Source organism: Amblyomma mixtum, chromosome 5, assembly GCF_055824585.1.
Source record: "Amblyomma mixtum isolate Tamu chromosome 5, ASM5582458v1, whole genome shotgun sequence".
In the NCBI taxonomy this organism is placed as follows: Eukaryota; Metazoa; Arthropoda; class Arachnida; order Ixodida; family Ixodidae; genus Amblyomma; species Amblyomma mixtum.
Genome location: NC_143016.1, coordinates 61,213,356 through 61,226,763, shown reverse-complemented (window position 1 = coordinate 61,226,763; position 13,408 = coordinate 61,213,356). Strand labels below are relative to the sequence as shown.

Below are 13,408 nucleotides of genomic sequence, written 5' to 3'. Positions count from 1 at the left end.
TTTACTTCTTAACCAAATAAACTTAATGTGCAGTTTCTTCAATTTTGAGCAATAATATGACCTTATCCATCAAATATGTGTCAGTGAATTTTCTATCGTTTAGTAGGTAACTGCAGATATCATCATCATCATCACCGACCCTGACTATGCCCGCTGCAAGGCAAAGGCCTCTCCCATGTCTCTCCAATTAACTCTATCCTTCGCCAGTTGCGGCCACCGTATTCTCGCAAATTTCTTAATCTCATCCGCCCACCTAACTTTCTGCCGCACCCTGCTACGCTTGCCTTCTCTTGGAATCCACTGTGTTACCGTTAAGGACCAGCGGTTATCTCGCGTTCGCCTTACATGCCCTGCCCAAGCCCACTTCTTCCTCTTGATTTCAACTAGCATGTCATTAACCAGCGTTTGTTCTCTCACCCACTCCGCCTGCTTCCGATCTCTTAACGTTACAACTATCATTTTTCTTTCCATAGCTCGCTGCGTTGTCCTTAACTTAAGCTGAACCCTCTTTGTTAGCCTCCACGTTTCTGCCATTTAGGTGAGTACCGGTAAGATACAGCTGTTGTATACTTTTCTCTTGAGCGATATTGGTAAACTGCCATTCATGATCTGAGAGAACCTGCGATATGCGCTCCACCCCATTCTTATTCTTCTAATTATTTCCCTCTCATGATCCGGATCAGCTGTCACTACCTGCCCTAAATAGACATATTCTCTTACTACTTCCAGCACCTCGCCATAAATTGCGAACTGTTGTTTTCTTGCTAGACTGTTGTATATTACTTTGGTTTTCTGCATGTTAATTTTTAGCCCCATCATTCTGCTCTGCCTGTCTAATTCATTGATCATGCTTCGCAGTTCATGTCCTGAGTGACTTAGCAATATAACGCAGTGCAAACAACATCCATTGTTCATTTCATTGCTTAGATAAAAACCTTAAAATTTAACAAAAGAAAACTGCGTGATTGCCTATTTAAATTTTGCAAAAATTTAATTCGGAGAACGAGAATAAGTGGATATTGGCTTTGCAAATACAGATGTCCTCTGAAGATTTGCAAGATATTTCAAGTTATTCTTAACTAAATTTGGCAGAAACGTTGGCATGGGTAAAAAATGATCTCTTTAGAGGCGCTGTAATTACTGCATCAGCAATAATATGCGGCACGTTCTTCATGCTTGTAAATATTTTTAAATGACGAAATATCTGGGCAGAGTATAAAGTTATCAAACTGGTTCTTTTTAGGCTCTATCTAAAGTTCTTGTATTTCATTATTCTCTTGAAGTTTGTGGATTATTATTTCTCTATCTGTAAAAGTCGTTTAATTAGATTTTATATTATAATATTAGTTTGTGTGGAATGTAGCTTTAAGCATTTGCTGTTATGCCTTGTTTAATCTTTTAGATAAAGACTTTCGAATTCAGAAAAAAAACCTTCCGTATGGTATGAGCCAGATTTAAGAAAAATAAAGCTAAGAACCAACCAAACAAACTGGGCGTACTCTACGCTGCTTATAGACATCGTTCATAAACTTTCAAGCATCTGCTCGCAATATAATTGCACTTATCCGTGACTAACCTTGGCATAAACAGTGGTACGCGTAAGCGTGGCAGTCTAGATCCTTGTGATAACGAATTGTTTATGCTTCAAAGTATTTTTCCAGTCACCAGGCAATCACATGCAGAAATATAAGGCAAATTTAGGATGGCAATCCGGCAGCCATTGCATGATCTTATATGAAACCGCCCAGCGAGAGCTCAGCGTTGCATCATGACTGTTATTCGGGTTATTCGTCGATAGCTCCAACCACTGCGTCCGTGGATTTATGGCCCATCAATGACTCGTAGTAATGTGCTCTGCACCACCGCTTACACTGAAGGTTTTCATTCCTCTCTTAACCAAGGTCAATAGTTGCATTTTTCTCCCCGAAAAGATAGCCGGTTTTTAAGAAAAAAAAAAAACGAATCCCGCCAATACACTGCAGTTTTTCATTCCTCTCTTAACCAAGGTCAATAGTAGCATTTTTTTTTCCCCCGAGAAGAAAGCCGGTTTTTAAGAAGAAAAAAATCCCGGGACAGTGCAATCGAGAGACTGGGAATTAATTTTGGATGGGTGTTGTTCACCCGAACTTACTCCCAGCTGTTAGCGAGCGCGTACGCTGAGATTCTCTGCCTGCCTACCGGACTGTTTGCCCACGCTTTCGCATGCGGACGACGACCCGACGACGTGTCTGATCCCACGCTTTGTCTGTGCGCAGCGTTTTACGAGACAGGACCACCCGTTTATTGAAGGCAATACGTCCATATCATCGCCCCCGCCGTCACTCTGCAGAGGAAGGCGTCTCAGGGTCCACGCCCGCTCGTGAAGACATTCCGAGGCTCCCGCTGTTGTGGAGCGCGCTTTTGTGGCAGAGGACGTCAGCGCGAAATCTGCGCGCGTTTTCTTCGCCTTCGCTCACAGCAGCGAATGATGGCAGCGGATAACGCCGACTGCGTGCAGTTTTATCTTGGCAACGTGAGTACCTTGGTGTCATTTTGTTTTCCTCTCTGTCCGTCTCTGAAAAACAAAAGAGGTTAGTTCAGGTAAATGTTAGACTTTTGTCTTGAGTGTCTTCAGTAAACATTTCACCAGATAAATTCGGCACGGATCGAAGTTGACGCGTGTTTGAGAAGTGATTCTTGTTTGATAAAGAAAGTGCTTGCGACTGTCTTTTCTGACACTCACAATCGGACAGGTTTACGGGCCCACACGCCTAAAGTACTTCTACAGACGAGAGTGGTAAAAAAAAAAACCAAAAACATTCTTGGTGTTTAGGTGTAAAACATGAACAAAAAAGGACGATTAGCCCATTCACATTATTACAGTTCATTCATTGTGCTTTCGTCGTATTCTTGGTGGCCCCTGTAGTTAATATTTCAGATTCAAAGTTAAGTAGTTGCATTTCCGTTATAGAAATTGCAAATTATAGCAGGCAGCTAGATTAAAGGACCTCTTAGATAGACCTGCAACACGAACCCAATTTCGAATGTTCAAGTTTTTCACTCCCAATGCCACTTTCGTAGCTCTGATCGCTCAAGAAGTTGAGAATTTTTTCATTTACTAATCGGACATATGAAAGAATATGTCGGTGAAAAAACTTCTCAAGGCTGTTGCGGCGTGCTCTTTCCATCAACATGTGCAACAAGGCTGGTCGACAAGAAAAAAAGAACATGTTTCAGCAGCGTGATTGCTGCTGTCCTGTGCTAAACATATCGCTTGGCCTTGAACGAACCATACACGTACTGCAACTGCAAGCAGTTGCGTACCCAGTACGAGGAGAAGCAATTGTTCCAGGCGTGTCTAAATGGTGCTATGGTTGCCCGCTTCCCCACCGGTCGCAAGTAGGTCTACAAAACAGGGCGAGACAAGCCATTGCACTCTCCCGATAAAGCGGCGGTCATACGCGGTTGGCCTTTGGAGGTCGCACAGAGCTTGCAAACTCTACCGAAGCGCCTCCTCCATCCTTTCTTGCTTTCAAAGCTAGCTTCAATGTGTGACTGCAACGCCCTGCTGACACATCCACGCTTTCAATTGAATTTAGTTTTATTCACCAGACTTTCCTGGATGGTTTCCAGGATAAAAGCTGCTAACGCAGCTTGACATACTTAATACAGAAAAAAACAAACAAACAGAGAGCATGCCATTCACTTAACGGTGCTCTAAAGAGGATTCTGAGCTCGTCTTTTTGTCGCGGCAACTCGATCAGCAGGCTCCGAGCATTCTTAGATACTCCGAATTATTGTCCTTTGTGGCCGATTTTCCTATTAAATCGAATTAATCGTCCCGGCTGCAGACTTTCTTTTTTTTTTTGAGCTCACCGCCGAAAATAGCAGTAGTCATCCAACGCGTGAAGTGCATGCCTTTCAGCCAACCGCGTTGCGACTTGGCGCTCTGCCATTGGCGGAGTGATACGTAGCGATCTGCGAAAGCAAAGAGTCCGAAAGTATTTTTACTTCCGCGGGCCTAATTTGCGGCTATGCAGTCTGCGACTGAAACTATTTATTCACGAAAACCTAAAAAGCAAATTAAAAGCGAAAGCAAAGCCGCTACGCGACTGGCTGAAAGGAGCTCCATACGTTGGTTGACTCCTCCTCTTTCCGGAGGTGAGTTAAAAACAAAAAGGCGAGAGCCGGGACGTTAAATTCATTTTAATAGGAAAATCCGCCACGCAGGACAATAACTCGAGGTTTCTAAGAGAATGCTCGGATAGTGTAGATTGAGTTCCTGCGGTAAAAAGACGAGCTCAGATTTCTCTTTACTGCACCTTTATAGTCGAATCTCGACCAGGCAAGCGAGAACGTTGTTAAAACTGTAACATTTGTGGGCAGGACGGGGATGAACTGCTTAACCTTACGCGAAGAAGGGCTGTGAACACATCTACTGTACTCGCCGCAGCTCTTTCAACTTTCAAGGTTCTACAACCAGCAAAGCTCAAGCACCAATTTTCTCACCGATAACTGTTAAACCATTGCCTTCTGCATATCGTTTCAAAACTATTCACAAACGTTTCAATAAGTAACGAACAATCTCAGATCGAAAATAAGTCGTGAAACACAACGCGATTTCCACCGCGAGAGGCATAATGGATTTTTTGCTTGTCGAAATCATCTTTTGGTGGCTACATAACCTCATTTGTTTATTTTATATTTCCGAGTTCGAATGTTGCATGCCGCAAAGCTTACGAGCGGGAGAGTACCGGGAATTTCAAGATATTGTGAATGAAGCGCGCTCGCCACATTTAATGCGCCAACCATTTTCGTCGGTACAACTGGGAGTTCTTGTTTACAGATGCATATTTCGGAAATCTGTATACGGGTGCTATTTGTTCTTGACTAAACACTGTTCACATGCGTAGATAAGCACCACGTTGTTTCAGTCATTTCCTCAACGAACAGGGGACGAAGATAAGCGAGCAGTGATGTAAGCACAGTGGCTTCGCCTTGAAAAGAGTAATCATAGAAGTGCGTGCAGCGATAACAGAAAGGGCAACCATAAAACAGAGTACCTGAAATTAGAGACCATGTAGGTACCACTGGTTGAGCGATCATAAGATGTTTCACAATACAGCAAGTGCAAGAGAAGGAAGGAATGAGGTCGGAACAAAGAAAACATAGAAGTCGCAAAGATCTCTCTGTCTCTCTCTGTGATGTCTTAGAACTTTTACCATGCGAGCTATCTGGTTTACAAGTGTAGCCTCACAGTCACGTCTTCATGGTCAATACAGGCGTAGGGCAAGTTGCGACACAACTGAGAGCATGTGGGTAGGGTTCGTAGGGTTCACGTAAGAATTTGACATGCTCGCCTAAGACATATCACTTAAACAACTCTTCCGGCGTGGCAAGGCTGGACCAAATTGGCTTCGCAGATTCTGCTCTTTCACTATACATCTTTTACAGAATTTATTGCTGCCTTTCTGCCTGGATGTGTCCTTCATCGTAGCGCAAAGCATGCTCGTGTTAATCTATTGTCCTATCGTGGAGTACTACTTGATTCGCCAGCAATACTATGCAACAAGCCATAGTTTTCTAAGCCGACAATCGCAAATCAAACAGAAATGTTATTATCATTTCATATAATTATTATTTCATTCAGAGTTTCTAGAAACCGTTACGTTTACATAAGACGTTATGGTTTCTACAAACCCTGAATGTATCGCGAAAAATGTCTGTTACTAAACGCAATAACATTTCTAGACCTGCATACCTCAAATATGTGTGTGGTTACGGCTTCCATGAGCGCTTAATTTGCACAGAATGAAGGCTCCACGTTTCCCAATCCAGTGCTGGTTCATTTCAAACGTCGGTCCAGATCTAACTGTTGAAGGCTCTAAATTAAGTCATTTTAATGAAAGTTCCTTGTATTTGCCATTACAGGTACGTACTCGTAATCATTCAGCGCGAAAATCAAAATAGTATCGTTACTTCTGACGTCATGACCAATTTCGGGCGCATGACACTCTTGTAGCAGTGACCTCCTCAGGTTTTCCCTCCGTAATGTTGCGAATTCAAAAAAAAGTATGACGCATTGAATTACAGCAAAACAAAAATAATTAGGTGGACACATAAACTCTTCCATTAAGGGTATGGCGCAGTAGTTTTACTGGCTCCCTACAGCGGTTTCTCTTGACAAACAGTCACTGCTCCCTGCTCACATTCGCACACTTATCGCAGTTATCACAACACAGTTTCCACATTGTTTTCTTTGAACATTCCACACTGCAGTCCGCGTACATAACGTTGCTCTAATTAGTACCCCTCTAATTAGCACGTGCATAGTTCACTTCCCTAATTTGCCCATTACTGAACTTAAAACTAAAATAGCAGATGAACGTAAACCCTCTTGCACCTTAGCCAAGTCAACGTTCCTACGAAGCTTAGTTGGTAGAATGTCTGGCTGGCGACCTCAGGATCGTTGGTCGGAATCGCGACTAAACTTTGTGGAAATTTGTCTTTACGTACGGTCCACTACTTTTTAAAGTTAAGTAGTTTTAGACATTCGCCGACCTTTAATTTACGTTACAAGTCGCCTTTTAAATTATTTTCGTTCCAAACATCTACGCGTGAGGTCACGCATGACGTGGGTTTCTCGAAGCAACAACGCCGCCGGGACGACGCCGGGTTTTCCGCTCAACGGTAGCCTTAACCCGGTCGCGTTAGAATAGAACCCATAGAAGCAGACCAGCTCTTTTCTTGTTTGTTTCTGTACGTCAAGTTTTAGCGTTAATTCTATACATCAGCAACCCATTAGCCCATCTTAACGCTCTATCGAAAACCCGCTCACTGAAATCCTCCTGCAAATTGTTGTATGGCTCTTCCGTTATTATTATGACCTTGGACTTAGAGACCGTTTTAGTTGTTATTGAAGGCGTATTGCGTTGTGTCTGATGTGACGACCTGCTGTGACGTTTTGTCTGTGACAAGCGCTTCAACTGCGGTGTGCCTCTGCTGCCCAGAATGGCTCTCGTTTTAGAGAAGAAGGTCAAGTTTTTGTTGTCACGACATATATTTGTTGTTAGGAGACTTCCGAGGGGCAGACGAGCTACTCCTATCTTCACAAGAGGTGTGCTCTTGTGCTGGATAAGTTTCAGGAGCTCAGACGGCACTGTCGGTGCCGCCTTTGAAGCTTGACAACCCTAGAATGTACCGACGTACCAATGCCAGCAGCAGCGCGCCGCCGGTATTTTTCTCCAAGTCACCTTGAGCACAGGACAAGTTGCGTTGAAGGAGGCACATCGTGTCAGTACCGAAGCGTATGTCGGGGTAAGTGGCTGGAAGCATTGCAGCTTTTACGGTGAAAGTCCGGAACTAGGTGACTGCTTTTAAACTGCGAGGATTCAGCAAAAAAGTGAATAGTCCTCGACATATTTAGCAGCATAATTAGTAAGTAGCAGTGACTATTGCGTCGACGACAGGAAGCGCGCATTCAAGACGTTCACATTATCGGGAATCGGTTCTTAGACGCCTGCTCTGAAGAAAGGCTTGTAAGGTTCTTTAGGCGAGGAAATACACCTGCGCTTCTGGTAATGCACCCCTTATCTCTCCCGAAGCCATCACAAGGCTTAGGAGAAGCCCTTTTTTTTTTCCAACCACGCCCGACAGCTGGCTATTCCATTCACTTTGGTAGGTCTCCAACGTGCGAATCTGTGACCGCACAGTATCCAATTACCTGATACCTTTCAGCTATAGTTTTTCAGGATATTTTATTTACCTTCCATTCAACTTTTACGGCCTTCAAAATGGTTCATATAAATGTTCAATTACCCCATTTGACAAAAAAAGGGTAATTCGCGCGTCACTAAATGTCTTTATTTTCAATGTTTTTCACGACCAGTTTGTGGCTACAAGTATTTTATGCTGACATAAAATCCTGCACTCTCATATAGCGCTACTCCTCCATGGTGCCTACGGCACAAGTAATGAGGGAAATAAACTACGAACAGTTCCGAAACTCCACTCCACCTTCTCTGAAGCCATTTTATAGTGCCTCGCCTTCTGCTGGATGGCCGTCGTTCAAAGCTGCGAGTATGCCCCTTCCCTGGGGCATTTTGCTTGTTTTTTTTTCCTTAACAATACACCCAGCTCCAGTTTGTGACGTGCGGTGACGTATGGTGTTGTACAGATGTTGACAGTTATTTCTTATTTAAAACTTCTCTGAATATTAAATAACCATTCAGCGCTTAACCTGAAGGTGGGTTCCCGAAGTAGGTCGCAGAAGCGAGGGGCCGGAACACCTTTACGGTATCATGGCAACTTAGTAGCACCATTGTACGAGCTCTACCTATGCTAACGCCGTCTCACTTCAAAGTTGTAAGGGAACAAGGCAAGAAGAAAAGCAGAGATTTTCTCCAATTAGGTTGTACGTTTCAAATGTGTACTCTGACACTGAATGAATGTTTTTGCAGTATACAAAAAAAAAGGCAGGCAACAGTAGGCAGGTCTAGTACATGCACATGGAAAAAGTAATAGCTGTAGTATATGAGAAACAAAAAGAACTGTCTCTCTTGGCAAACAGTTTCTTCATAAAACCTGCGACTTCTAAGTTGTTTTAGAAATTCCACAGTACAATATGCTGGGCGAGTTCGTTTTTAAATTCCATATCTACAGCGTTAAATACAAGATAGAAGCAACACGCACAAGTCACAAAAAAAAAAGAACTCTGCTGTGTTCCTTCTGTCTCGTCTTTAGCGCTGCAAATATGGATGTTTTATAAAACTGTGAGCAAAAACAGAGCATATCATGTAACGCGTAAAAACGAACGCTAGAGGTCAGTTATCTTTGGTGGAAAAAATAAGTGAAAGAAAACTCGCATAATGAAACTCTCTCTTGCGTAATACGACTTGCCCTCCGAATTTCGCCCCCCCCCCCAAAAAAAAAAAAAAAAATGAAACCCGAAAGCGAAGGCTGGCGCAAATGTATTAAAAAGGCAGTTTAACTAATCACTTTGCAACTTTCATACGTAGAGAGTTTACGTACATCAAACTGATAGAACCATGTGTTTGGCAGATGGAAAATAGCACTTTCTGCCCAAGGCATCATTTCTGCAGGCAACAAAGTGAACAGAACACAGAGTTGTCCGCCGCGGCGGCTCAGTGGTTATGGCACTCGGCTACTGACTCGGAAAACGGGGGTCCGATCCCGGCCGCGGCGGCCGAATTTCGATGGAGACGAAATGCTAGAGGCATCTGTACTGTGCGATGTCAGTGCACGTTAAAGATTTAAGAACCAGGAGGCCGAAATTTCTGGAGCCCTTCACTACGGCGTCTCTCATAGCTGGAGTCGTTTTGGGACGTTAAACCCCCCTAAACCATGAACCAGAACACAGCGCATATTCCTGAATATAGGTCACTCTTGCGGACAGTTACTGTGTTATCTAAGCTGTGCCTACACTGTATTTAAGACTGTCTCCTTGAAATACTACAAAGAGATGTCACTGAGGCGCTGTTTTCGATCTCGTGGGGCACCACTTTTCAGTGGTGGTGGTGGTGGTGGTAAAACATTTATTTAATCATAGAGAGAGGTGTTGGGGGTCGTGACCTGAAGGGTCACGCCCTTACAACCACTAGGTGGGATGCCTAGTCAGGCACACCATTGGCGTTTGCCGCAGCCCGGGCGCGCTGCGTTAAGGCCCTTTGGGCCTCGAGGGTGCAGCAACCGGACAGGGTCGCCTCCCAGTCCTCTCGGGTGGGGTTCGGGATAGGGGGTAGGGATGGGTTCTGCTGGCAGGCCCACACCATGTGGTAGGTGTCAGACACCTCCCCACAGTGTGAGCACCGCCCGTCGAATTTAGGATCGAAATGCTGTAGAATTGCCGGGCACAACATCGTGTTGGTGAGCAGTCGCAGGAGTACCCGCTCGTTGACCTTCCCCAGCCCTTTGCATGGGGTGGGAAGAGTTTGGTGCGTGGATTTGTAATAATCGCATATTTCCTTAAAAGTGTAAATCGGATTGAAATGGAAGTCCTGGTCGGCGTCGGGTCCCGTGGGAAATGCCCGGAGAGAGAGCGCGCGGGTGGCGGCGTCGGCTGCCTCATTTCCGTGGACGCCTTGGTGACCTGGAGCCCAAACGATAGATCGGTGCGCGGGATCCGAGTCTCGGCTACAATTTTGGTAAATTCGATAAGCTAGGGGAGTAACCCACCCTTGCGTGACGTTTCGACAAGCCCCTCGTGAGTCGGTGATTATGTATTTGGAGGAGGTGTCAGAGGCTGCCAAAGCGATAGCAACCTCTTCTGCGTGAATTGCTCACTGGGCCTTGAAAGTAAGGGCGTCTACTGTTTTACCTTCGTGGACGACCGCGGCCGTGTACCATCCCCTGGAGTCCGGGCCGGACGCGTCCACGTAGAAGACTCCTGGTTTGCTCCGAAAATGGCGGTCCAAGGCTTCCGCCCGCGCCAGGCGCCTGCCATTATGATCCTTTTTGGACATATTGGTGGGGAGAAGCCGCACGTGGAGGGCGCGTCTCCAGTGTACGGCATCTCTCCTCTGTGAATTGAGTGTGCTGGATGTGAAGTCGGGTTAAAAGACGGCGACCCGACCCTGTCTTTGTGAGACGAGTGTATTGGTTGTTGAGGTGGGCCTCCCGAAGCTCCCTAAAAGTGTTCACCATCCCCAGTGCGATAAGGCGGCTGGTATAGGTAGAAACTGGGAGGTCCAGCGCTCGTTTCATGATTTTGCGGAGGATGACCTCGAGGGAATCCTCCTCCTGTTTCCGCAGGTGGAGGTAGGGAGTCGAATTCAAGATTCGACTGTTCACGAATGCGTTCGCCAGCCGCAAGGCGTCTTTGCATCGTAACCCACCGCGCTTGTTGGAAACCCGGCGGACCATGCGGCTCAACTGGTCCCCCACCTGCCGGAGCTTGGCGAGTGTTGTGTCGCAGCGTCGCTGGTTGTGTATGAAGAGTCCAAGGACTCTGATTTCCTTGGATTCGCGAATGGGACCGCTTTGCAACGAGAGATTGATTTGGGTCGAGCATGTGCGCGAGGGACGTAAACGCACGAATTCCGATTTCTGCGGGGAGCATTGCAGACCACAGTCTCGAGCATAGCGGTCCACTATGCTGGCGGCCGTTTGCAGGCTGGTCTCCATATCCCCCAGGCGTCCTTGCGTAGCCCAGATGGTGATGTCGTCGGCGTACAGCGCGTGCTGGACCCCTTCGACCGCACCCAGCAGGGCGGGTAACTCGGCCACATCCGCTTCTCCAGCAATAGAAAGGATCATGCATGCATGAAAAGGAAAATACTGCTACACCTTCAATAAGCTTCTTACCGGCTTTGAAGTCAGCAGTCGCATTTGATATAAAGCATAGACTCCGGTGTCCGAGCCTCGAGACTGGTGTATACGCGAGGAGCCGCGCGATAAAGCGGAACAATTTATTGCTCACACACCTCTTTCGCACTATCGGAGTTGGAAGATTCGTCTAGGCAACTTCGTCTAGATTTCGACGTCAGGCACTACACTCAGGAACGCGATGTCTCCATATGTGCTCAGTAGCCCACATGACCGCCTTTCGCACTTTCTATCCGTCCTTCAACTTAATAATGACCTTGGAAGCAACTTTAAATACCTCACTTTTTCTAATCAACCCCGGGATTACTTCAGTAGGGTTCTGAGGCTCTCAGAAGCCATTATCATTGCCCTGATCGCCAGCGATAGCGTGTAAGATCAGTGAACCATATCCAGCAATTCTGGACAAAAGCGTTTTTGAACGAGAACCTGTTTATGAACGCGATTTTTTCATATATTGTAATGTTTCATAACAACAATGAACATATCCGCCGATCCCACGTCAGCAGACTCGAGTTTTTTTGCTATTACCGTTTTTGCTGTCGTCAAAGGCGTTCCCCATTGGTTTTTTAAGGCAGTTTTAACTGTTCGCTGCGAGTGACGGAAACACTCTAAAATAAGGATTTTTGCTGCATATCGGAAGAATGCACCATTACCTTACACATTTCGATAACAATACCTTAACAATTTTCCAATATTCAAAACTTTAGCCCAAGAATGTTGGACACGAAGAGCTCCCGCCCTCACACTCAGTTAATCCTTTCACACATAGTTCTTGTCTCAAAGCAGCCTAATCCATTGCCCGCTCACAGATGTCCTTAGTCTCATCCTTTCACCTGCTCGTCTCCATAATCTGCTCGGGCCGGCTCTCGCTGCTCGCCCGATTAATAAAACGGTTCACATATTTCAGTGTTATTAACGCCAAATATCTTTCAGAACGCACCGTTTTTCTTTGTTTGGGCTAGAACGCCTTCCACTCAAGTTTGTTCTCCTGTCCAAGCTATTTCCTCAATCCTGAGTGCGATTCTTAGCATCCTTCTGACCAGGGCTCTGTGAACATGTTCCGAAAGCTCTACAGCGCGCGAACTCAGGCCTTTCTTCACGCGCTTGTTGCCCGCACTGCTTCCCCATCACGGAACCCGGACACGAGTCGTTAGATAAAGTTCATTTCTCTCCTGTGCTACTTAGAAAAACAGTGCGACGAGATAAGGAAAGCATGCAGAAGAGATGTTTGTGCCGTAACGCATAGCGATACGCCATCGCGTTAAGGACACAAAAAAAGTGGCAGGGTTTTAACGTAGATAAACCAAGAAGATGACCGAAAGCATGTGTTTAGCCTTGCCTCATGGTTTTTGCTTTGCTGGGTCGTCGGCAAATCTGGCGACGATATTAGGCTCAGGTTAAGCTCTGATCGAGGTTAAGCTTATCTGATCTGTTCACACCGCAGATGGAAGTTGATGAAGACGACGATGTCCAATGCACAGTGTGAAAATGTGTTCCAATTTAACACGAGGCGTGATCGGCTGCGGCGATAGGATATTGCCCTCATGTAGTGTCCAGAGAAGCTGATCTGTAGCGCCGCCGCTGTTTGAAACCCAGTCGCGGAGGCATTTAGTTATTTCTGCATGGGCTGTTGCTATGCTAGGTTTTGCCAAGGTAAGCTTCGAGGTCACCTCCACACAAACTCGGTGAGCCGGTGTCACCTCGTGAGGTAGTTAGTGCTTTAGCAATAAAACGCGCACCTTACAGACGTGTGCATTAGTGTAAGTTAGGTGGGTATCGTTACCACAGGTATCGCTATGTGAAGTATGGTTTCACACGAGCTTGGGGTAAAACGCAGCGATATCCATTTTAGCCTAGAATATTGTAACAGAGTTTTTTCTGTGAGGAGCATATATGTAGAGAATTGTTTCAATATGCCATCTGTTGGTAATGTAGTGCGAAAGTGCACAAGTAGAGCCCTGACGACAGCTCACTGTCGCAGTCGAGGATCCTCAGCTGATGTTGCTAGCTCAGAATGTTTGCCATACTCTGCTATGTTTCTTAAGGACATACGCTTGCGTGATAGGTGTTGGCAGTAGCGTGCCCT

General features: G+C 45.7%; 1 protein-coding gene across 2 annotated transcripts in view; it reads left to right on the top strand.

Moving 5' to 3' along the window:
• Positions 1–2,372: 2,372 nt before the first annotated feature.
• Positions 2,373–13,408, top strand: part of LOC149342390 (organic anion transporter 3-like) — a 43,276-nt gene continuing 32,240 nt past the window's right edge. The window contains exon 1 of one of the 2 annotated variants that reach the window (XM_089544665.1): positions 2,373–2,512. The gene's annotated coding sequence lies outside the window, so the exon portion shown is untranslated. The remainder of the gene's footprint in view (positions 2,513–13,408) is intronic. The other variant, XM_089544664.1, reaches the window with a different exon arrangement.